The sequence below is a fragment of the Grus americana genome, chromosome 2 (assembly GCF_028858705.1).
Source record: "Grus americana isolate bGruAme1 chromosome 2, bGruAme1.mat, whole genome shotgun sequence".
In the NCBI taxonomy this organism is placed as follows: Eukaryota; Metazoa; Chordata; class Aves; order Gruiformes; family Gruidae; genus Grus; species Grus americana.
This window is the reverse complement of record NC_072853.1, coordinates 65,143,687-65,169,828: the sequence shown is the minus strand read 5'-3', so window position 1 is coordinate 65,169,828 and position 26,142 is coordinate 65,143,687. Positions and strand designations below refer to the sequence as shown.

General features: G+C 45.2%; 1 protein-coding gene across 3 annotated transcripts in view; it reads left to right on the top strand.

Annotated features, from left to right (window-relative positions):
- The first annotated feature begins 669 nt into the window (after positions 1 to 669).
- Positions 670 to 26,142, top strand: part of ZNF516 (zinc finger protein 516) — a 104,879-nt gene continuing 79,406 nt past the window's right edge. The window contains exons 1-2 of one of the 3 annotated variants that reach the window (XM_054816971.1): positions 670 to 853; positions 18,385 to 18,498. The gene's annotated coding sequence lies outside the window, so the exon portion shown is untranslated. Of the gene's footprint in view, positions 854 to 7,475; positions 7,543 to 18,384; positions 18,499 to 26,142 lie in introns of all 3 variants that reach the window. The other 2 variants (XM_054816972.1, XM_054816970.1) reach the window with 2 other exon arrangements.

The following is a 26,142-nucleotide window of genomic DNA, read 5'->3' as shown; positions in this document are numbered from 1 at the left end:
GGGGTGATTAAACTGAGCTTCGCAAACACGCAGGAAAACAAGAATTGAACTTTTCAGACATAGGAGCGGTGGTGGTTTTTTGTTGTTTTTTTTTTTTTTTTTTAAAAGCCATATGGCAGATTGATTTGTTCGGAGGTCTTTCAACTTCCCCAGCGTGGCTGTTGAACAGTATTCCTCTTTGATCTTGATTGAGGACTTTAATGTTGTTGTTTCTGCGCATTTCAATAGATCCATAAATATTTTACCAGTGGAATTCGCCCCCTCCCCAAAGACAAAAAAAAAAAAAAAAGAAATAAAAAGTTTCTAATAGAAATGCATCTGGGCCAACTCCAGCCCGCACCTTTCGCAGCGGAGGTACGTGGGAACCGGGGAGGCGGCGGGCAGAAGCGCGTCTCCTCGCCCGCACAACGCGACGCCCGGCTGAGGGGCGGCGCGCCCGGCTGCCCCCCACCCCGATTCCCACCGCGCCCGGCCGGCGGCGAAGCTCCGGTGCGGCGGCACCCCGCGCCCCAACTTTGCACGGGGGAGACAATAGTCGCCGGCGTGCGGGCTCCGCACCGGCCAGACCATCGCGGCCGCCGGGGGACGCGCAGCGGCGGCGGGGCGGGCGGCAGCGGCGGGGCGGGCGGGGCGCGGCGGGCGCGGGCGCGGCGCGCGGGCGCGGCGGGCGGGGGCGGCGCGCGGGCGCGGGGCGCGGCGGGGGCCGGCGGGCCGCCCCCGCCCGCGCCAGTGGAGCCGCTCGGCGGATCATGTGCAGCTCGCTGCCGCTCGCATGCGGCGCATGGTTTCACCTTCAGGGCGGCGGGTGGCTCGGCGCGCCCTTCCCCAAACGTTGCCGCCGGCAGCGGAGGAGGTGAGGGACGGCGGGGCGGGGGGCTGGCCCGGGGGGCGGGGGGTCCTCGGGCTGCGCCCCTGGGGAAAAAAAAAAAACCAAAAAACTTCGCGCGACCCCCCCCCCCCCCCCCCCCGGGAACGGGGACTGTCCCCCCGGTCATCGGAGCGGCTCCAAAATGGTAACTTTGCGCTGTTCGGCGAGGAGGAGGAGGTCGGTTTTACTGCAGTGGTGTGCCGGAGGGGGGGGCTTGCGGGCTCTGGGAGCCTTTTGGCTTTGTACGCTCCGTCAGGGGTGGGGTGGGGGGGCGGACTACGATATTAATCCATTAAGAAACAAAGAACAAATTGCCTCACTTTAAAGTAAAACGCTTCGGCTAATGAAGGTGGGTGATGGGTTTTCGAGCCCCGAGTAGCCACTTAAATTATTAAGTGGGGTTCCCCCCCCTCCCCTGATAATACTATTCAGCGTGTGCGTGAAATGCCCGATGTGTGGCTGTGTGTGTCCCCCTCTTCCCCCCTCCCTTGTTTTTTAGCTCCGCTCCGTTGCGAGTCGATACTGCGTGATCCCCGTTACAGAAGTACACAGTTTATCAAAGGAAGTTGGGGGTGGGCGGGTAGAGAAACCAATTATTCACATATAGACAGCGAGAAGGACAATGTCTCCGTAGCGATTATTTCCAGAAGAGGAAAATAGCCCGTTTGATGCGGGTGGGGTGGGGAGAGAGGCAGGGAGTTTAATGTATATGTTAAAAAAAAAAGGGGGGGGGGGATCGAGGGGAGGGAGGGAAGGAGAGAGAGAAAAGAAGAATAGAAATAATGCAGTTCCAGACATTTTGTGCTTTAAAAGCTTTCCTCCTCCTCGTCCCTCCCTCCCCCCGCTACTATCTTCGGTGATAATTAGCATAGCGCCTAGTCGCGATCCTAATGCGAATTAAGTACTTCGGCAAGTTGAGGAAAGTTTGGATGGGTAAACTTTGCTCTGAGGGAACAAGGTGGGGTGTTAAAATAGGCAGTACGTGTGGGGAGGCGTGTGGAGCATGACAGCCGGCCGTTGTTTTTCCTCTCAAACCAGCTAACCTCTGCAATTAACTGCTGGAGACAAACCCTGTGTTTTAAGCCGAAAAGTGTCGGTTTGGAGTCAGCACCATTTATTAGGAGCGTTAATAAGCTCCCAGCAGCAGACAAGGATCTTCTGGGGAATGCGCATTGTGTGTGCCCACAGCTTATCCTTTACATTACCCCTACAGATACGGAGGCGCTCGGGCACTGGGCGTGCAAATATAATTTTGCTCGGGCTACTTTCTAAACATTAATTCTGGTCTTTATTTAATCCAGATGCAGGGTTCCCCTCCCCCCCCCCCATTTGCTGCCTTATTGTTGGTTTACATTTTCTGAAAAGGCGACTGGTGTAACCTGTGGAATTTGAAATGCAAATAAAAGCCTGTGGGAGTTGAGGCAGAACAAATCAGCATTTATAAAGTGAAAAAGATTTAATGTCTTTGAAAGCATTGCGAGATTTTTTTTTTTTTAATAAGAACTGAATCGTGACGTCAAGTCGTTCGGGAAAGATTTTTTTTTTTAATGTCTGAAACGTGGGTATGCGAAGTGCTTACAGGAAAAACAGATTACAAGATTAACATCTGTTAACATGATCGTTTATCTCCAGCCAAAAATAGGTCAGTCCTTTCTTAAGGAAACACGATTGCTGGGCGCATGATTAAATAATGAAATTAGGCTGATGAGTTCATAAATTAGACGCTGTGCCGACGTGCGTTAGGATCCGACCTGTGACAAAAATATGTAATTCGGAGTCCGCTGGAGAGCGGTGCGAGGTCAAAGTCCCTTTTTGGGGAGAGGCGCAACTCTCTCGCCTCTTCCTCCTCCTCCTCCTTCTCCCCCCAGCACCCAGGCCGCCGGCAGTGACTCCCCGGCCGGGGAGCCGAACTCTTTCCCTGCGGGAGGAGAAGTTTCCTCGGCGGGGAGGGGCGCGGGGGGTACTGCCGGGGGGGGGGCGGGGGGGGGCGGGCAAGGGGGCCGGGGCCGGCCGCGCCGCGGAGCCCCCGCCCGCTGTTGGTCCCCGCCCCGCCGGGGCGGCCCCAGCCCGCGGGCCCGCCCCCCGCCACCGCCCGGCCCCGCTCCGCTCCGCTCGGGCCCGGGGTGTCGGGGCGCGGCGAGGTGGGACGAGGAGCCGCCGGGCCGGGATGCTGCCTTCACCTTGCCCCGGCGCTGTGCGCGTCCTCCGCCCTGCCTCGTTGTTTACATCCCCTCGTAGTTCCCCGCTCAGCGGTGAGCGGTGGGGTTGTGTGGGGTTTTGTTGTTGTTTTTTTTTTTTTTGGAAGTGGATGCAAAAGTGCCCTTAAGAAAAGTCTCCTTGGGCCTGGTGGTGCCATCGATAATTTTATTTTTTAATTTTTTTTGGAGGAGGATTCACTGATTTCTAGAGGAAGATTGCAGCTCTTCAAAGTTGTGGGCTGGCCACCCTGCTCTCGGCTGGCTCCTCGGCAGTCAGGGAGAGGTCCCAGAAGCCTGCCCGGCAAAGGGCCACTGCGCTTTGGCCCTGTGCCATGGACTTTATTTCATGCTTGCTGCACTAAATGAGTTAACAGCCAAAGGGTTTTTCATTAACTCGACTTGGCAACCGTGTATTTGGTTGGCTTCCCCCCCAACCCCCCAACCCCTCCCCCCCCCCCCCCCAAAAAAAAGCATAATTTTAAGCAGACACTGAATGGCATAAAATTGGTTGATTGGGGTATGTGTCTGTTTTTCAAACTCTTCTGTCAGATTTCCTTTATACTCCCCTCCCCGTGCATGGCATGCGGGTGGGTTGATAGCTGAGAGTTTTGTTTTGCAGGGTGTGCGTGTCTCGATTTTTGACCGTTGCTTTCCTGCGGGGCCTTAAGGCCCCGTGTGTCCTGGAGGGGACCAAGCAGGAGGATGCTGACCCTGAGGGAGGGCAGTGACCTGCAGCTGCTTCCCCTTTATCTCCCCCTCAACCCCGCAGGGGGGGTGTGGCGGGGGCCAAGGAGGATGTGTGCATGTACATGCTGGGGGGCAAGCTATTGCATGCAGGGCAGGTGCACGTGGGGCCGGGGGGAGTTGTTGCAAGTGGGACAGGTGTGTGTGTGTGTGTGTGCACGCATGCAGGGCCAGGGATGGGCGATGTTGATCGCCTGCATGTGGGCCAGATGTGTGTGCCTGCAGGTCCTGCTGGCTGTGGGGGGCACACCAGGATGGGAATCGCATGGGTGCAGGTGTGTGTGTGCATGCATGCAGGGGTGGGGGGCTGCTGCATGTGTGTACTCCTGTGTGTGTGTAACGCTGGGGCTGTGCCCCACGGATGGGTGTGGGTGCTGGTGGGCACTGGGTGCAGTGGCACGTCTGCTTCTCCAGTGAGGGCCCCCGCTCTTTCCCCTTAGGCTGGCTGCTACTAGCAGGCCAAAAATAACTGTATTGCAAGAGGTGTTGGGTGTTTTGGAGGGGGAGAGCAGTGCCAGGGAGGGGTGGCAGTGATGGGAGCAAAGGTTTCATTGAAGCAGGGAGTATTTTGGGAGTTTTGCTCCTGTAGTTTTGTCTGCGGCGGCTGGCTGGGACGAGTTGTCTGTCAGTGAGTGCTGCTGCTTTGTTTCCCGCCAGCGTGTCCTTCAGCTCTGTCACAGCAAACCCACGGCTGGCGTGGTCATGCACTACTCTGCGCACCCCATCTTGTCCCACTGGGCGGTGAGGAGGGGTGGGCCGTGGTGGTTTTGGGAGCTTTTTCCCCTGGTAAAACAGGAATCTGAAGTTGTGTAGGAGCACCTGTGGTGTAATTAGTGTTATCATGCAGTTATTCTAGGAGACGTCTTTAGTTTCACAAGTGTAGGTGCTAGTTTCACAAGAGTAGGTGCCGTAGCTGTCTTGAATGAGCTCTGTACAATAAAGTGATTTGTGTTACTGGCGTGGTGCTCACCTTCACTAGCTCCTGGTGTAAAATGTTTTTCAGGTATCTGATGGTTGTTGCCTGGGATTTGTTTTCAAGCGTTTAGTTCCTGTAAAACTGAGTGATGTTGAGGTGACGTCTAGTTAGTGATAAGTACTGTGTGGTCTGTGTGAACAATAGGGCATTATAACCCCCTTCTAAACTGTTAGTTTAATATGCAAAGATAATGCTTACAAAAGAAAAAAAGAGAAATTCTCACCGAAATTATTCAGTGAGAATAGCATTGTCCTAAGGAGTGATCTGACAGGAGGGTATCCAAAACAGATACGGAGAGAGGAGTGGTATTTGTTAGCACGGCTCCCACCTAAGTTCAGTGTGACCTTCTAAATTGCTGTTACTCGACTGAAACAATATGCATCGAGAGCTGCATACCGTCCCTCCGTGAATGCGAACGACGACTACACTGCATCATAGAAAAGAAAACAGCTTACATCACTAAGGTGAAAGCTACCAGTTGTTATTTGCAAGTGGCCTCGGTAACAGCGTAGCTGGCTGGCGTGGAACAACAGCAGTGACATTCAGCTTTCGTAGATTAAAGTTTTCCCGTGACAGTGACTAATGTCTTTGCTTTAAAAATTAGGTTCATCATATGTTTTTATAGTTGGTCATAGTATCGTGCTGTCACCAAGATTTAATAATAGCAATTATCAGTACAGAAGTGCTCATTGAAGGGGTGAAAACGATTATGCCATCGTTCTGAATCTCTGCCTGTTCAGCTGCCCGTAGGTTCAGCCATTTCTCATTTTAGCAAACAAAGATGTTTACATCTTAACACTTTACAGATCTACTTCGGAACCAGGGACATGGGCTTCAGCTGACTGAAAAATGAGTACCCTTTAAAATGCACTTTGCTGTTGGTGCTTGTGTACCAGAGGGGGCAGCCTGGAAGAGCCTCATCCGATGAATCATGTAGTCGCCAACTCTTGCAAAGTTTGGGCAACCTGTTTATTCTGATTTTCTTTTAAAGGTCTTTGCGTGCAGGTGACTTCAACAGAGTTATCTATAGTTAGCTGTGATCTTAACTGGCAAGTTTTACACTGAGGTCCCACCTAATGGGGGGGATCTGTATTTAGTATGATCCAAAACCTGTTAACTTTGAAAGACCTCACTTCTGTGAAGTCTTAAATTCATGCCAAGTACTTCCAGGACTTCTTCGGGATTACATACAGTATGCAGAATGAGCCTATGCGTACGCTTTTGTGAGACACGTGACGAAGTCTGTGTGTATACTTAAACTGGAAAGCTGGGTTTGACTGTATTCTTAAAGTCATCAAAATAGAAAGCTGAAATACAAAGTGATTGCATTTCACAGGAATCAACTTGTCCGAGCTTGCAAATTTTACAAGTCAAATGTGCCTGTTTAAGTTTTTGAGACACAAGTATGTATGTGTAGATACATATTTTTTAAGCCTGAATGGGCATTAGATTTCTGTGCAGAAAAGGGAAATGGACAGCTGCTGGTTTTCATAGCTGTGTGACGTTCCTCAATTGAGTGAGAGTGTGCACGACCATCCCATAAATTGACTTGTTGCTTGTGAGCCCAGTGGTGTCCCCTAATAAGCATGCTTGCCACTCCCATTGACTACTGCTGGGAGTTGCATGAGGCTGTCTCTGGGTGGAATTACAGTTTCTGTATGTGAGTCTGAAATCCTTAACAATATCGGCAGTTAATCATCTAAAACTTACTACAGTGTTTTTCTAATTTATTTTTTTTTTCTGCAGCCATAAACTTAAGCCAGATAATTAATCACTGCATGGCAAAAAAACAGAGAAAAAAAGTCACATTGATTTGATTAGATATCTGCAATATAAATATTTGAACCTTGGAGCAACATTGCTTTTTCAAAGCAAACATCTTACATGCTGCAAGTGTTTATACACTTCAGTGCTAGGATAAAGCTGTTCTGACTCAGTTACTGAAGGCAGAATTCTGTTTTTCAGTTACCCACTGTAACTGCGCAGTAACTCTCTGGGCATCATCCGTACAGTACTCGGGAGTTACAAAGACTTCACAAATAGCAGTATTTCTTGATTGTCACTGCTGTGTTAAAAGTAAATGAGACTTCCTTTCCTTTTCCAGCAGGAGCGATTCTAGTAAATATTATGTTAGTGAGCCCGCATTAAAACATGCTAGTGGATTATGGTCCAGGTAGTTAACATTGCCATGGCTTTCATTAGGATGACGACTTCATTGCAAATGTTTACTTTCATTACCTAACTGTTAGTCAGCAAATGTTCAGTCTCTTGATCTGCTGAACCTGCTTTGCTATTTGAAGCCAAGGAGCTCTGTTTTTTTGATGCGATGATTACTCAATGTCAGTTATTCTTTTTTTTTTTTTTTGATGTTGTTTACATCTTGGTTATCTGTAGAGGCCCATCAGCATTGTTACACACTTCATGCTAGCAGTTTCTCCTTGCGTTCCTGAAACTGTATTACAGCAACAGCGCTTATGCAAACGGACTCGGGGCATTAAGCATATGTTCCGAGATTAAATTAGTGTGCGGATGGACAATACTTGCATCTCTCAAGTTCCTGCCAAACTATTTATTGCCTAATAAGTTCTAGCAGGTATTCTATAGCAGTAGCACATGGCTGCTGTAAGATAATTCGTCTGTTTACCGCTCCCGAGTTGTGAGCTAACACTGCGAATCGTGCCTGTTGCAGGGACGCTGGGACAGTGGCTGTTCACACGGTGACTCACGTGTTAACGAAGATGCTGGTCTAAACCCTTGTAAGTCTTATGTCGTGGAGGAACAGAGGGTTTTTACTCTGGATTCAAAACCATTTATGTTCTGATGGCTACTTAAAACCCGTTTTTGCTAACCTTTCATTAAAGTGAATGCTTATGGAAAGGAATTTAATTTGTATCAGCAGGATATTGCGTAGCTTAACGCTCATTCAACGAAATCCACATTTCATTATGGGCTGTTACAGAAGCCAAAGGCCAGGCGTTGCTGTTGTACAGTCGTCCTAAACCCACGGTAACTTTAGTAGAGTGGCTGAATTTACAGGGCTCTGTGTGTGGATGAATTTAGCACACAGCACTTAGCTCCTAATTAAAGCTTATAGTATTACATCCGTAATCAGGGCGCTCTTAGAATCTCTAAGAAATTACTTTTTTCTTTGTCTGCTCTTCTCCCTTTCTTGCCATCTTGCTGTATGGCGTTGGGAGCTTGCTTCTCCGTGTTGGGGCCTTCATGCTTCCGTCCCAAAGGAAATGTTTTCCAGCAGCGTACTCCAAATTGCAAAGTAGAATAATTTTGTGGCTCCCCAAATCTTTAAGGCCAGTTTCTAAAACGATCTAGCTTTTAATCTTCTTTTCAAAGTAAAACAGAAACTACAAAGCATATGTAATTACAATTTGTAGCTATTTTTAGACTCCTGACATGTTTCATTTATAGTATAATGATAAAAACAAATACTCAGCACAGAGCCTAGACAGACAATTTTCAAACCAACAGCATCCGCTCCAGCTACCCTGCGTGTATTTCATACATGTTTGCTTTGGTCCCTTTTTTTCTGGGGGGGTGGGGTGGGTTTTTTTGTCCTTTTTGGTTGGGAGTGTACCAAAACTGTATGTTTCAGTATATGACTGGGGGAGTGCAGACAAAACCAGAGCTCAGTCTATCGGGCAGGTCCTGTTGGGAGTGTTTGCTGAAAATCGGATCATGTGTCAGTGAGTTTTAATGTATTGCGCACACACACACACACACAGATGCATGCTCTGCTTTTTCCAGCAGGTAAAATAAAGGAAGAACGGTGAGTTGACTTGTCACTATTTTTACACTGCATGGAAATGCTCATATTGGCTTATTGCAGGGATAAAGCTGACTTAATAGTAATTTTTCCTTGTCTTTTTAAAAAAGATGGTGAGCAGTGAAGTGGCATTAGTTCTCAGTAAAGAGATAGAGGCTGGTGGAAATTGAGGTGTTTTAGTCACCATTGTAGCCTTGTTTTAAAATAATCACGTTTATTTATTTAAAAATAGATTTGGGAAAGAAATTAGCCATGTTCTTTGTTTTCAAAAGGGTAACGTGTGTGCACTCACCATATGGTAGCATTTAACCCATATTGTATGAGCTGACAACAAGTCACATTTATGCTCTGATTTATTAGTGTTTCAGAATGTTCTTTTTCTGAAATCTAGTACAATAAATGATGCATTAGGATTGTGCAATGTAACTGTGTCTTTAGCTGTTTTGCCTCATTGTTACAGTGATACCAGGTTCATGAGTAAGCGATTTTTTTTTTTTTTTTCCCTTCTGAAATAATTTCCTTAAGAAATAGTCGGGCTCTGAATGTTGAAATGATTTGCGGGAAGAGTTATGAACAATAGCCAGTGACACAGTGTGTTGTAAAAGGATCGCGGGGCGAGGTGTTACGGTCTCTGCTGGCTGAAACTAGAGCTGCTCCTTTGATGGTTAAGGATGTGCTTGGAAAGACTTTCTCCCCCCCCCCCCCACCCCCGCTTTGCACAGAGGTTGCTTAGTTGTCTATTTTAATGGATGGATTCTGGCTTCCCTTGTGGTAGACTGTGAGGCACCTGCATCGGTGAGCTGGTACACCCGGTATTGGCAGCCACAAGTACAATAAAACCATCAATCAGGCAGCTTAAGGATTGACTTAGACAATTAGGGAAATAAGGTCTCTTATTTTCCCTTTGGATTTGGAGCCCCTGGGAATTGTATTTTTAGGCTTTCTTTCCCCCGTGCCATCCTAGCTATGCGTATCTTCGGGGATTCGGGAGATGGGGCTCTGCTCAGGAGTCCCGAGGCGTGTGGTAAATAGGAGCGAGTTAGCCCCATACGGTGCGTCCTGTGAGAACTTCCAAAAGTCGGTGGCACTCCTCGGTGAGTTACCAGTTGCTCACCATCTGTCTCTTAAAGTCATTTCTTTTAACCTTGGAATACAAAAATATTTCAACAAGGTTATTCATGTGTTTGTGTGAAGTGTCTATAAGCGTACCGAAAAACTGCTAAGCTTCTAATTTCAATGTGGTGTTTGAATACTAATGTATCCCAATTAGAAATGGCTAATGCTGTAATTTATAGAAGTTGAAAGGAACATTAAACACCACCCTTCCAACACTAAATACAGCTTTTCCTCCTGTGTGTAGCTGCTTACATGAAACTGAGGGTCTGTCTTCCAGATTGTTGTGCTAGCACGTTGATACATCCTTGGATAAACTATCAGTCTCGTGTATTATCACATCCACCCCTTTGCAACATCCTGTGTATAACTGTACCTTTAGCTGATTAACACAATACTTTCTTGGTACTGTTTTTAATGACTCTGTGAATGCTTATTTTAGACCATTTTTAGAGGAGTGTTGTCATCACTACTGAGAAAAGCTGTATGAAATCTATAAATACTTACTTTAATTAGATTTGTTCTGTTTGTCTCTTTTATTTCTTTTTCTTTTCCCCCAGATAAATTTTACCTCTGTAATGAATGCTGTGATCTTCAATGCATAATTTATGTTGACATTAATAATGATACTTGGAGAATGGTTTAATGCCGGTTTGAGAAAACATGACCATTTATGTTGGTAACCTCAGTCCCATTAAATTTGAACAGATTTTAGTACAGTGAGCCATGACTATTGGTGGTATGATGAAATAACCCACTTCTTCTCGTTGTGGCAGACATATTGGAGAGTTCATCTTATCATGAGCGGTACATACTAGGTGTCAAGTGACATGCCAGACACACAGCTTTGCTTCTGAATGACTCCTTCCAATTAGAAAGTAATGGCTTTAATGGGATCAACTGAGTAACCGGAGTCTCTTAGTTCTCCAGTGCCAGGAGGTGTATATTTGCAAATGTTATTTATTTATCTGGTCTTTAATGAGTTGCAAAATTGTTGGTAACCTTGGGTGAATTTGGGGGGGGGTGAGTACTGTGTGGAAATTGTGGGATTAATGGTTTAGCAGTCGGGATTAAAAATAGTCTCAGCAAATTACCCTGTTGATACTGAAGCCAGAATCTGTTAATGGGGTTACAAGCAGATTGGTTTATCAGTCATTTATTTTCTAGGTTGATTAGGGATTATAGTTTGCCATGTATTTGTATCATGAAAGTAAGCAGTGCAAAATGCAAGGATTGCTAATATTTGACTTCAAAGTTTCATACACTTAAAAGGAGGGTGTCTGGAGCTCAAAAGTGTCTTCTAGACTGTGGGCAGCCTTTTCCCCCAGATTTTGATGCTTTGGAGTGGATGTCTAAGGAGCCTGGGTATTGTAAAGGGGTGGCTTGGCTTATTAAAAGTCTGAAAAACACAGCGAAAGCAGTAAGGTAATATATGAAATTCATGCAGGCCACTAAGCACGAAATTTTAAATGTCTGTTGCCGAATAGTCTGCTGTTACGTCTCCTACTGTTTCAGTGCAGAGCCTAGGGCATTTTTTTAGTCACAATAATGTATATGACATGCAGTCTATGCAGTAGACTGATGGTTTCTGTGTGTCCTCTTCTAACCTGCAAACAAACTGTCTTCGTGTGTACCCCCCCGCGTAACAAAACCTTTTAACTCCCACCTGTGTCTTGTGGGTCACACGTTCGTCTCTGAGCTAGGTGTGGAATTGCGAAGCGGGGCGTCCCCTCTGAGTCCTCATCAAGGATGAGAGCCACGATGGAGTCCTTTAGATACTGCTCTTATCTTCCACTATCTATCTCAGAAGACGCTGTGGCTTTCACACCCTTTGCTGCTGTGTCCTGGTGTACAGCCTGAGATAACCTAGTGACGTTTATTGGCTCTTCAGTACTTGCCAAGTGCAATGCAACAAAATGGCAGGTGAAGAAGATTTCTGCAACTTTTTAGCTAAATCTGGAGCACTGGAGAAGATTGGTGGGCAGACTCCTAAACGTTTTTGCTTCCTTAGCTCCGACAGAAAATAAGGGGGAGAACAAAAAGTTTTAAGAAGAGAAATGCTGAACTGGTTTGAAAGAGGAACGGAAGATATTAGCTACAGAGGAATCCACCGGGGACTGGCCAGTCTGGCAGGCTGAGGAAAGGGAAGGAGATGGGGTCCTTGAGATGTAAGAAATCTGGCTAATTCCTTACCATTCTCTTCTCCCCTTGCAAAAAGCTTGTCCAAGCCTCCTGCAGGCTCTGGGACTGGTGTCCAGGGGTCAAGGCGTGTATCACCAGGCTGGAGAGGAAGACAGATGGTTATCCCTGTAACTTGGCTCTTCCGTGCGTGAGCGTTGTGCTCCCGGAGGATGAGAGATGGGAGACAGAGCGTAACGGATGTGGTGAAGGATGAGCAGCCCAGGGCAGTGACAGGATCCAGAAGTTTGTCTGAAGTTTGGTTCAAGTCCTCTCTGTTCCAGGTTGTTTTGTAGACCAGCGCAGGTTACTCTGCAGTGTGTAGGGACCCTTCGGCAGTCGGGCTGGCTCCGTAGGGTCCGGGAACACTGCTGTCAGAGTTGGTGCTTCCCCTGCTCAGGAAAAAACCCACCCATTGCTCAGGAGAGTTCTCTGTCCTCTGTTGTCCTCATGGAAAAGGATGCGCTCTCTCCTAGACTAAACTCTCTTCAACATGTAAGAAAAAGGATGAGATGATCAGAAGTGTGAGTCTGACAGCTAAGAGGATGCTAGACGTGAAACAGATTTTTGTTGTTCTTACAAACCCGGTTTATTCTGCTTTGTTTAGTGTATTTTACACTTTGGAAATGAGAACAGTATTTGAAGGGCTGAGATCCCAGTTTCTTATTCTAATATGCAAAATGAAGTTTTCAGTTTGAATTTTCTCATTAGCCATTTAAAAAGAAAATATCTATGTAGGTATAGGGGTATATGAGTGTGGAAAAAATACATGAAAAATCACACGGTCATCTCTACTTCCATGTTGCTAGGGTCTAGTGGATTTTGACTAGCATAACTCAAGAGTCTTCTCATGGAGTCTTACAGCGGTTCTACGAAGTTTACTGAAGACCAGATACACAGAATTACTCTATGTGTAATTCCACGCACAAGGTTACACCTTGCGTTCGGGGTAACGGAGCTGTGCCAGGGTGAGCTGGTTGACTTGTAAAGATGTCTCAGCCGTTTCACGGCTGGCATCAGCATTGGTCTCCGCAGTGACAGTGAAGAGCTGGTGTGGGCAGCACCTGCGGCAAAAGCTGGAGGAGAGGGAAAGGCAGGGTGTGAGGAGCTGAACACAGCCTTAAAGGAGAGGAGGATGCAACAAGACCATACAGAAACAAGAGGGAAGAAAATGGGTGTTTAGAGGAGCCAGTGGTTGAAGGCAGAGAACCAGTTTCCCCTGTAGCTGGGGACACTGGGCTTCTGTTGGTGGGTGTCTTTGTTTCATTGGAAATCACCACGGCAGGAAGCTGGGGCTATCTGTGTTAAGGTAGTAAAAGGATCATTGCCCCTTGGTGATGCTTTTCTTCATGAGTGGTGAGGCTGAGGTGGCAGCTGGAGCTTCCCTACTTGTCGTATCCCTTTACAGATTTGCTGGTTGTTGCTGTCTGTGATGGGTTAATGTGGTCTAACTGAGATCTTACTTGTTTAATTTCCCATGGCACTGGCTTGCTGGGTGGTCTCTGCCATCCCTCAGCAGCACAAGAAGGAGACAGGGAGCGTGCAGAGCTGTGTAGGAGTAGGATGTGGAGATAACTGGTGTTTATCTGGTGCCTAGCATGTGCGGTCCTGCTCCATCACCAGGGGTCCTGGGGGTTACAGAGAGATGTTAAGCAGAAGGACAAGAGGAGGTTGGCCAAGCACGTGTGTTTGCATGTCCATGAAGTAACTGCATCTTTCTTTTGTGTGGTTACTTTAAGGGACTTAAGACTTGGTTCCCACTGCACAAATCACTGTTTATCACAGATATTTTTCCTGCCTCTTGTTCCCCGGATCCGCTTTGCTCTGCAGTCCTTGTTTCCCTGCTACTGCGCGCTTCTGAACTTGAGCTGGTATCAGCATTCAAAACCCGAAGGTGGAGGAGACTTGAGATGAGTGGGTGGATGTGGCATGTTGAGCATGAGAGTTTTTGGAGGAGGAATATGAAGTGGAGCAGGTTTGCATTCAGGATGAAAATGGGAACGATCCGAGTGTTGCAAGGGGCCCGTGAGAAGGACGAGGCTCTGCCGAGAAACCGGGCTGTTGGCATGGGAGGGCTGGGAGGGTGGCAGGCGGGATGCTGCCAGCCACCTAAGGCTGATTAATTTTTAGCACTGGCAGCAAACTTTCTTAAAAAAGAAAACAAAGAAATTGCTGTGAATGAATAGAATTTGTTAAGACTAGCTAGGTTTGTGAAAGATGCATGTCAGCAAAACCAGACATTAAAAAAAAAAAAAAAGCACTTAGGAAGTGTGTTGTTCATCCCCCGTCTTCTCTGTGACTACTCATGAATTTGTCCTGAAAGCACATTTTCTAGACGTGACTTTTACTGCTACGACCTTAACTCTGATTAATTTTACAAAGAATGTGCTGGGTATAATGTTTCTGATCTCTTAAAAAGAAGTAGTAACTTAATGTTTTAAGCATTATAAAGGAGATAAAACGAGGACATGCAGCAGTTACTTTTTCCAAACTTCCGTAGTTGTGTTCAGTTCCTTTTGCCAATAGTTGTCCTTTAAGTCAAACCCCAACATGATGATCAGGTAAAGGTGTGTGGGAACATGCCGGGCATCTGTTTTTATCTGACACAAAGTCAGCGGTTTAGGCTTACAAAAGATTATGATTTATCAGGACAGTATAATTATAGCTGTTGTCATGTGGTGGCACCCAGTAGCAATGATGATCTGTTGCTGTTGTTCCGGGATGTGTACAAACACATAGTAAGGATCGGTCCCTGGACTTGATTGTATCTTCGCTGTGTACATGTGGTTGTATGGATCCATTAATGGGTCATTAAAATTCTTCAAAGCATATCTGCTGTCAAATTAAATGCTAATAAATGCCTGTTAATTATCACAACCCTCTTCACAATAATGTTATTAGAACTGAATTTACCGTGCATTTTACTACAGAAGGGGGGAAGCCAACTTCAGCATTTGATCCTCAGCTGGGGTTTGAATGTGTATCTACAATACGAGGCAAAAATTTGGTGTCTGTGTGGGGACTGCTTCTGCCCCAGGCTTGCAGGAAAACATCACCGTGGGGCTCCGGTTCCACATTGCTCCGTGGGCGCCCAGAAGCGTGGTCAATGCCAGCGCACCCGGGTCGTCACAGAAATTAACCTGCCAGCTACCTGGAAAAATAAGGGTGGTTCACCTGTACGTTAGCAATCTTTGTATCTTTCGCAGAGGGGTAGTAGTGAAAAGTCACACGAGATGAGAGCAACCGAAGAGGAAAAAGTTTGGCAGGCCAGGTAGCATGGGTGTACTCATACGGGTACAGCACTCGCCTGTGGGGTAAAGTATTATTTATGCAGTTTTCCTCCACTGCAAAGATACTCTGCTTTTGCAAACAGCAATGGCAACTTTTTGGTTTTGGTAATTCAGCTGATCAGTAAGAGCTGTGTGGCATAGTAAATATGCACAGATACAAAGCTCACTTTTATGTATTTTCTGAGCAGCGCAGCTGGGAGTAAAGTGGTGCCGTATCCAATGGACATGCAAATGGCTTTGTAATTTCTTCTAGACACTGGTCAGAAAATTATACAAATTCCATCACTTTAGGACCTTGTATCAACTTGACCCCAGAGGCTAAACCTTGCTCAGATACTCTGAATTTCATTGGTGTTTCTCCACTGACTTCAGTCATGTTAATTTAAACTTACATCAGCATGCATGAGACCAGAGGTTAACATTCGGTGTGCTAAATATGCACTGGGGCATAGAAAGTGTAGCAGGATGGAAGGGGAGTGAGCCAGCAGAAGGAGGGATACTAATGGCATATATCTTGTGCCTCTGTGTATTTTACTTCAACCCTGTACTCCCTGAGTCATGTTTAGTCCTGGTGTAGGTAGGTACAGCCTATGCTGAGGTTATTGCTACCTCAAGGTCACAGCATAGGGTCATTTATCTCACTTTCTGACTGCTTTTCTCTGTAACCCATACTGCCTTGTAGGCTGGCGATGATTTCATGGCTTTTATGTAGTCATGTCTGCTCCTGTGCATGTGCACACGCACACGCGCTACTACAAAATAAAACCTCCAAAACCCTCACTGAATAATCTGTACTGACATCAGTGAGCACTTCTTACTCATCTGAGGAGTCTTGCTGACTTCAGAGGCACTTTCTCGTGAGTAAGAGTTTGCCAGGGCTAGCAGTGGTTACCCAGCCTGGCCCATAGGGTGGTGTTATGACTCAGTCATCTTAAGCTTGGCATTGCCTGGGCGCACACGCACACAAAAAGTGTTGGTATTACCAGGCCAGGACTTGAAATATTGAAATTGTTGGTTTCACTTCTGTTACTGATGCTGGCCATCTCTTTAAAACTAGGCAGAGTACCTACAACCTCGTAGGTACAAATGTCTCCTCGGCCATGCATGATGACGTAGAACACTATGTGTTTATGACAGCGTGCTGTGATGCGCTTCTGTCTCCTTACCTCCTCTTTGTCCTGGTGGACTGGATTCTCCTCGACTCTTTGCCATCACTACTCAGTGACAACGTACGAGATTCGGGGGTGCAAGTCTGGCCAAGCTGGTCCTCTGTGTATACAGGACATACACCTGCACACTCTGTGAATGTATTTGTTTAAAGTGCAAGTCAGTTGTTAAGAGAAAATGGTACATGACTTGTTAGGTCATGGGAAAACAAAGGCAATATTGTCATGATGACGACTTTAGAAACAGAGATTGTATTCTGTAGTTCCTCAAGTATGACAGAAGATGCCTAGCTAAGTATTGTTAAAAAATGTACTTGTTTGCTAGAATAGCAGCAAGTGTATGATATAGTTAATGCCAAAGGTGAGAGTGCAGTTTAATAGAGGGACTTAAGAATCTTGGAGTTATTCAGTATTTCTGCTTCTCTTATCTTGGCAAAGAGCAAAAGATTTCTTCCTCCGCCCCCCCCCTCCAGTTTTGCAGAAGTAGGTTATTTCTAGTCCTCTATAGTTTTGAGGTTATATGTTAGCAAACATCATATTGTTAACCCTTGCAAGTCAGTATTCGTTTTTTGTAACGTAAGCATGGGCTATGCCTATACATGTGGAGAAAAAAAAGTCACAGATTTATTTTAAAGCTGTAAAGGTGGATATGTGGTGCTGGCAAGTACCAGAGTGTACCCTAAGGCATCCTTACTTTGCCAGTTGGGATTTGAGCTTTTATACAAGTAAATTTTATTGTCTAGGTTAAAAGCCAAATTCATTGAACCAAATTAATCTCCAGTTCATTTCCAGTGTTGGCAGAGTTTAACCAGGGACAAATGTAGCTGTTTGGTTAAACATTAAAGGTTGTTATTGATTTGATATTTTTAAACTAATATTAGAGTGAGCTCAAAATTAAAAAGGTTTTGAAGTTTTTGCATGGGGTTGCCATGCTGCCAGTAATAAAATGGCTCTAACTTTATTTATTTATTTATTTAATCGACATACTTGCCCTGAGTACAAAGCTTGTAATTTAACACTCGTCCTTGGTCTGGCAAGCTGATCCATGTAGGCAGATGCTAGTGGCCACTTGGAAACCTATTGAACTGACTGCAAAGATTTGCTCATGTGGGTCAGTCTGTACAACTGGGGGTTTAGTTTCAGAGGAATTAACGATCCACTACTGCCTAATTTTAGAGCTCAAATAATTGTTTTGCTTATTCAAGAGAAGAAACACTGCTTCTCTTTGAAATGTTCCTAACTAGTGTGTACAAGCAGGTAATGTACACGAAATGGCAGGAGAAAGTTTGTCTACTGCATGAAACCGCGCTATATTTATGTATCAGCGTAATCCATCCATTAGTTCGTAGCTTCAGAGTCCTCCTGGAAGGGTCACAAATCCGCAGTGCCCCTGAGTGCTAGATTTAGCACTTGATGCTCAGATGTAGTTTTCAGATCTATAAAGTGTCTGGATCCTTACAGCTCCCCACTGGCCGTGTTTTTCAAGATGCTCAGGTGCTCGGTACCCTTCCCAAGTCAGCTGTAATTTATGCTTAATCAGAGGGGTCTCGGGCAGCCCAGGTGATCATTTGTAATTATCCTAAGGGATGCTGTCGTCTTCAAGGTGGCAGCTGTCCTGTCCAACTTAAAAGCCTAGTTGGGTACATAAGGTAATGTCAGCGTGCAGGGTAGCCCTGCTGCTGCTGCAGGTCGGGGGCTCGCGTCCCAGCTGACGCTTCCACCCAGATGCCTGCAGGACAGCAGGGTGCATCTGCTGCAGGGGCAGAGTCAGGAACTGAAGGAGCAGGCAAGAGCGTTTGTTGCTGTAGATTTTTGTAAAAGCAATGAGGAGAAGGTGAAAGAAGGTTTAGGAAAGCAAAAATGCTGACTTGAGTAAATGAAACAATTTAATAAATGCAATCTGACATAGCATAGGTGAGATCTTCTTGCCCCGTTGCTCCACATGCCCTGTTGCGACAGCAGGAGCAGTTGAGCAGGGAAATGCGTCGCCACACCCCTCCCCGAGTTTTCATGCTGTAACCACTATACGGATGTCTTTTGGCCAAAAATTTCTCTCTGGCATTTCTTTAGGAAGCATGTTTTGACACTGCCTGCTTGCATATGTGCGTAGACAAAGTCACCGCAGGTGTCACTGCAAAGACGACTCCTCTCTAGTGTGCGGTTGGAAGACTCCAAGGCGAAGAAGTCAGTGAGAATTAATTCTTCTTCTTAACAAAAATAACTAACTCTTCCTCCTGGAAACAGCATAAAGGTTACAAAATTATCTGTCAACAGAGGGTTGATCTGGGGGCAGGTGATTAGTTTTAATATGAGATGTTTATTTTAGAAAGTTCCAGGTGAAGGCCATCATATTGCAAGTTGAGAAGGTTTAGGCTAATCCAAAATGGTATTTTAACATTTTCAAGGAAGTGCTCACTGCAGTGTCAGGTACACTCATTTTACCCCAAACTTGCTCCTTTTTCATAGACAAGCAGTTTTACTTAGTAGTGTGGTCTTAGTTGGAATGTGCAAATATTAAGCTAATAAGCAAGACCGATGTATTCATTAGATCCTGTTGTCAGTATCTGGAGACGCATACGCACGTGGAGTCTTCCCTGTTGTGTGAAAGGAGAAAAACCTTGAGGCTTTGAAAGCAAAGTTCAAACTCCATGGTGGTCTTCAGAGAGCAAAAAATACATCCTCTTGCCCAGCCAAAAGTAGAGGTGTGGGATTGTTTGGTGGTTTGGGATTGGTTTTTTTTTGTTGTTCTTTTTTTAAGCACAACGGTATATGCCCTTGGGTGTGGAGATGGCACTTGACCGTGACTGTTGGTAGAGAGGTGACCTTAACAGAGTGTGGTGGGTTGACCCTGGCTGGAGGCCAGGTGCCCACCAGAGCCGCTCTCTCACTCCCCTCATTGACCAGACAGGGGAGAAAAGGCATAACGAAATGCTTGTGGGTCGAGATAAGGACAGGGAGAGATCACTCACTAATTGTTGTCACGAGCAAAACAGACCGAACTTAGGGAATTCATCTAATTTATTACTAGGCAAAACAGAGTAGAGGAATGAGAAAATAAAATCAACTCTTAAAACACCTCCCCCCACCCCTCCCATCTTCCCGGGCTCAACTTCACTCCCAGCTTCAACCTTCCCCCTCCTCAGCGGCACAGGGGGACGGGGAATGGGGGTTACGGTCAGTTCATCTCACGGTGTTTCTGCCGCTTCTTCATCCTCAGGGGGAGGACTCCTCTCATCGTTCCCCTGCTCCAGCATGGAGTCCCTCTCACGGGGTGCAGACCTTCAGGAACAGACTGCTCCAGCGTGGGGTCCCCCACGGGGTCACAAGTCCTGCCAGCAAACCTGCCCTGGCATGGGCTCCCCTCTTCACGGGTCCACCGGTCCTGCCAGGAGCTTTCTCCAGCGTGGGCTTCCCACGGGCCGCAGCCTCCTTCAGGTGCCTCCACCTGCTCCGGCGTGGGGTCCTCCACGGGCTGCAGGTGGAATCTCTACACCCCCTCATCCTTCCTCCATGGGCTGCAGGGGGACAGCCTGCTTCACCATGGCCTTCACCACGGGCTGCAGGGGGATCTCTGCTCTGGCGCCTGGAGCTCCTCCTCCCCCTCCTTCTGCACTGACCTTGGTGTCTGCAGAGTTTCTTACATCTTCTCACTCCTCTCTCCGGCTGCAAAAGCTCTCTCTCTAACTGTTTTTTCCCTTCTTAAATATGTTATCACAGAGGCGCTGATTGGCTTGGCCTTGGCCAGCGGCGGGCCTGTCTTAGAGCCGGCTGGCATTGGCTCTGTCAGACACAGGGGAAGCTTCTAGCAGCTTCTCACAGAAGCCACCCCTGTAGCCCCCCCCACTACCAAAACCTTGCCATGCAAACCCAACACACAGAGGTCCTGGGCTGGGTTGGTTCCTCAGCCTGCTGTACCCCATCTTTCAGGAAAGGATTGCTATGAAATGGCTGAGTCGATATTAAGAGAGGTGTGGTTTTTGTTTTGTTCTGTTTTAATCCATGCGCATTGTTTCTTTTGTGGTTGTGACACTGATACCTGTGAAGACCAGGTCTGTTGAGAGACATGATTAACACACTAGATGTCCTATGCAACTCTGTGAGGGTGAGGAGGAAGGGATTTGGTCGGGATGTAGCAATTGGCAGGTACGCTAACATGTGCTAAGGCCCAGTCGATGCCATCAGCAGGGTGCAGTTGGATTCGGTTGTCCTGTGCTTAGTTACTCTTCCTGTGGTTACTGACAGGTGAGGCATCCTGTAGCGTAGCAGGCGTCTGTGCGTTTGAGCTAGGTCATACAGTACCTGATTTCACTGATTTAATAATCTGGAGAGGTTTTACAGCATAACAAAAAGAGTTTGCATACTTCTTCAGATTAACAAGATCTGTCTTTTAAAGCAGGGGATTAAGATGCAATCATTCTGTGTTTATCTAAGTCACTTGTAGCGGTGTATGCTAGGTAGCTTATATAAACGTTTCTTTAGGATTGTTTCTTGTTACTTCATTTTTAAAAGCTATTAGGTGGCTGAGGAGTTGGTTTTATTTATTTTATATTTTTTTTCAGCTAAAATTTGACAATAAAGCTATTTTTTTCCCGTGTGCATGGGATGTGACCATTGCAGTGGTACAACCTGAAATGGAAGCATCATTTGCTTTATGCTAACCCAGCAACATGGAAGTTGTGCCTGTTGCTCGAGTGCCTTGTGCTGTGTGGATCTCTTTTCCGTCCTTTCAAGCCCAACAGGCCGGGCTTCTTGAGCAACCTAATGCCTTAAAAAAGAGCCCCTGTCCCTTGTGGCGTGGGGTCTTTGTCACAGTGGTCACGCAGTGGAAGGCAGAGAGCGCTGGCAGAGGAGGGAGAGGAGGAGACGCCGTGGCTGGGGGTAGGCAGGGGAGGGCAGGGCTATGGCGTGGAGGTGGTGGCTCACCTCCGCTGGAAGTGTTGAGATGTTTTTGTTTGAGTTGGGGAGTGCTTTGAAGTCCTCTGGTGGAAAGGCTGCCTCCTCGCCCCGTCTTCGCTTTCAGGTGGGTAGGTTTTTCTACCTACACTTTACCAGAAGTGGAGGTTTAGTTGCCGTGCTTTACAAGAAGAAAATGTTTCCTGTGGCAAACAGAAATTGCGTACAGAAACTTGTGTTTGTTTTCTCAATTCTGAGTCTCTCTCTTCTTTCAGAAGAAAAAGTTTGATGCAATTATTTTTGTTTCACTTGTTAAGTGTTAAAGGAAAAGATTCAGATTGTACTGTTGAAGACCATGTGAAATATTTAACTAATCATCTTGGCCAGCAGAGAAGACCTGAGGGAGTTGGGAGGTGGAAAGCAGAGGAGACAAAGATACCTGTCCAGTTAAAAATAGTGGTGCAGTGAAGTTAACGACCTTTTAACATTTTTATGCCAAAACTCAGACAGGAATCTTGTTCCAAATGTTGATTGACACGATCCTTGTCCCTGTTGCAGCATCTCACTAACTGTGAGGAAATACCTGAGTATCTCCTGTTTGCTGACGACGTCTTGGTGACCTCATGCAGTGATGTACCCATTTTCTCTCACTGGGGCCTGAACCGCATGCAGCTGCCTGTGCTTTCCTCCATCTACAGGTGGGGAGGAGTGAGCACCAGGTTTCACCTCTGTACCACTGCCCATTCTCGGAGGATGGAGGTACATCTCTGGACGTCGGACGCTAGAATCTTAGTCTTCAGTTAGAAGTGTAGGCAGCCCTATCAACTTCGGGCTTGTAAAAATTGCTACCCCAGCGGGTTTTATTGGGTTTCCTTCTTCTGTTTCTCTTCATCCTTCAGTGTTTGAAACTTGCCGCTGTTTGAATTTCGAGCGTGAAATTTTAGTTGCTAAATAAAACTTCAGTTTTTCCTATAAATTATGAGGGAAGCAGTAACAGCTTCATGTTTCTTACCATTCCGGTTACTCCTGCTAGGAAACTTTAAGGAAATATATGGAGCTGTCAAGGATGTAAAAGCAAGAGAGTCTTGTTCTTGAAGAGACTTGGATGGCTGATGAAATCGCAGCCCTTGGGTGCTGCAGAGAAGTAAATTGAAGTCATTATGACATTATGGCAGAGAGCGCCTGATCTGCCAAACTGTCAGCGTTTGATGGACGCGGTACCTACTGACATGATGTTGCACGAGCGCCAGCCAGTTTCTCTTTCTGTCAGCGTGGTGTTGATACTGCCAAGTGCCTGTTATTCCCTCGAACTATTGCACGTGTAAAAGAAAAAAAGCTGCTGATCAATACTATAAATGGGCAATTTATGTTTGGCGATTATCAAAGGCGTATTGATCTGTCTTTTGGTTATGGGTGTGTTACATTAGGAAATCAGTGATTGAGAGGGTTGAAGTATTGGTAACAGATAATTTTCTAAGTAACATAACAATAACATAAACATTCACAACGGTTAATAATTTGCGAGACGTAAATAGTTTCCTGACAGCTTTCCAGCATCAGTTTCATTCGGGAGCTGACTCACTAACACCCTAAAATTGAGGGGAAGGAAAAATCAATAAAAGTATTGGGAAGTTATTTCTTTAAAAAAAGAGAAGTTTGGTGTGCTTTTTTTGCTTGTTTGTTTAACAGGGCACAAAGTGAGCATCCCAAGGAAGTGATTTTACAACCGTGCTATGACTACGTGCCTCCAAAATGAGTTTGGGAGCAGGTTCTGAAAGTGGAGATGCAGCAGAAACAAAGGCAAAAGTTGAAAGAGCGAACGCCGACATTATGCAAGATAGCAGCTGAGAAATGATTCAATAATGGTTACAAGTATTCATACAAAGGGCAAAAAACCCACCAGATTTCCACTTAACAGTATTGATTCTACATTTGAAAAATGAACTGCAGCTTATTGCATCCAAGTTGTAGAGAATGCTCTCCGCAGATACAGGGAGAGGTACGACAGGGAGGTCTTTACGATGTGCTTAGACAATAAAGTAATACAGGAAGGATTAAAGGACTTCTCAGGTGAAGTCATCCTCTGTTTAATTCTTGATGAGAAAGCACTGGCATCTTGTAGTGTTGGCCGAATATGTTTTGGAGGGTTAAGGATATTTCTGCTGCTGTGTGAGTGATTGTTAAAAAGAAGATCAAAGCTCTAGTCTTTTATTGGCATCCTCTCATGCAATTCTTTGAAAGGGAGTGTGCTTTTTATTTTACTATGTCATAATTTCAAGAGTGGGTTTGGTTTTTTTTGGTGCGATAGTTTATCATCTCTAGAGTAATGCACAAATTAGTTACTCAGACAAAACCTGTGAAATCTGGATGACCTAATTATAGATTTCTAAATTTGCACTCCTGTGTCTTGGTATTAAGTAATCCCTTACTCAGAAGAGCTGAGTACTTAGAAATCCCATTGCAGTCAACGGGAATTGCAGTAATAAGCACTTTGAAAAGCTATCTCTCCTTGTTAAGCACTTAAACGTGATGGTTTGTAGAGATACCTGAGACTTTTAAAGTGTTTGCCTAAATTAGTAACCTAGTTAATATCTCCAGAGCCAATTAACTGTTTGAAAAATATTTGCACATCATTTGGGAAATTTCAGATTTAATTTTGAATATTGTGGGTTTTTTGCTTAGAGCAGATGAGTAGAATTTGACCAAGTGTTTTAAGTACTGCCTTTCTGGAGTAAATTTTGAAGTTTCAAACTGAAATCTCTGATTTCACTTTTTGTTAAATCTACTATGACGTGATTCTACTAACACTTAATAGGTATAAGTAGCTTTGAAAATACGAGTGGCCCCACTGGACTTCATCAGATTATGTGTGTGAAGTTACTTGGTTGCGTAAGTGTTGGCAGAATTGGGGCTTGTGTAAAGTTTCAGTTAATGACTTGAGTTTCTTTTTGTTCCGTTCTTAATAACTTCTTTTCAGACATCTTAAAAAAAAAAAAAAAAAAAGCAGCCTGTATTTACTGCACAGCCCACCCTCTGCATTCAGTTTCAGAAAGGAAAATAATTTTAGGTCAGCTTTTGTTCCCATAGAAGGAAATAAAGTAATGTGGAAATAGAACGGATTTTGGCTTTGCATGTTTTGTCAGTGATACAATGGATTCATTCATAAATCTTTAGTAAGATGTATTTTGATATTTTTCCTCTCATTGTAAAACGTAGGTACAAGTTTTCCTGGAGAATAACAACACAAAAGCCTGAATTTAGAGTTATAATTACGAAATGCTGACTTTACCATTCAGAGCAGTTTGTTTTATGTGGAATGAGGAGATGGGTGAGGCTTTCTCTAATGCAGGCCACTTTAGGACACTATAATTTATGCGCATCAGATATTTTTATTCAGGCAGTCTAAAAACAAAACATGTGGAAATGCTAAGACTACATCTTTTAGGAAAGTATATTCATAAAAAAGCAGTTTTAAATACATCCTGTAATAGTGCCATACAGTATGGACAAACTGTGAGGCTCAGAACATCATAGATTTCCTCAGCCAATATAGAATACTTCTTGTTAGTAAACTTTAAACAGGATTCACTATGTGTCCTTTTAAATAGCTGTTCTGGGTAAAACTGGAAGTTTAATGGCTTCAGACACTTTTTGGCTTGCTCTGCAGACAAAATAGGGCATTTTCAAAGTAGCAATTAAAGCATACTGAACCCCCCCATGCACTCAAGGGTAGACCAAAACCTCCTTCCTTCAAAAATTCACTCTGTAACCTCTCTCTCTTTTTTATTTGTGCCCTTTTTTCCCCTCTCCTCTGTGGAAGAGATTTTTCCCCCCGCCCCCCTTTCTGGGTATGCATTCTTGAGTACTTATTACTAAATTATGTGATTAACCATTATCCAAAAAAGCAAATGAGGAAACTTGCAAAAAGCACAGCGGAAGTTTTCAAGAGAACTTCCAAAATAGGATGCCTCTTTGGCTACTTTGAAAATTTCAATTTGCACCTCTCTCTTTGTCTGTATATAACTGCTGCGTGTCTGTGTGCATGCAAGTATATAAAATTTACGGTATTGCAAAACTGGCTTAACATCTCTTTCAAGTTAAATGTGAGCACTGAGGAAAGGTTGCTTTAGGCTCAGGTTATTTTACCGCTATTCTACACTGAACTTATATTCAAACCCAATATTGCATGTGGAGTTGGAGTGATGCCGGAGTGAAGAGATGTCTTGGTGTGGCTGGGTGCAAGAATGAGCTGACTTCTCAAAGACATTACATCTGTGGAACTCACGATAGCAAGATATTATCAGAGTAAAACGTTACAGCTCAGGCTAAGTAATGGAGAGGTTATGGCATATAGCTTATGGCATAAGAGGGGTACTCAAAGCACGAAGTCAAGAAGACCGTGTTTTGAACATGGATGCTGTTGCCTACTTCTGAATTACCTTGCATCTTCTGGAGTTGGGGCATTGGTCTCATCTCTTATGGCTGTTCTTATAATGAAGTGATGGTGCTGGTTTTAGAAAAACTCCTCCCCCCCCCCCCATGAATCAGTGCTACCGTGGCTCAGATTTTAAGGAAATGTGCTCATGGTTGTGCATGCTCCGATATCTTGTTACCAAATATGAACAGCGTGCATCATAAAATGGCTTTTTATTCCCATAAAATTGCTTTTTAAGAAAGTAGTGCAGCAGTTTAGATCAGCCAAAGTAAAGCCACAGAGTGCTTGCAAAGTCACTGAAACTACACTAGCTTGTATGACCAGGAGTGGTGACCTACTGGCACGTGTACTAGATTATCTTCAGAATTTTTTTTGTACAAGACACTCCATATTAGAAACAAACACTGTAGTATTAGGAAAGCAACACACTACTTTGCTCTGCAATTTACACCTTATGCGTTTCATTGAAGAATAGCTTTGTTAAACCAGCCACTGCTTGC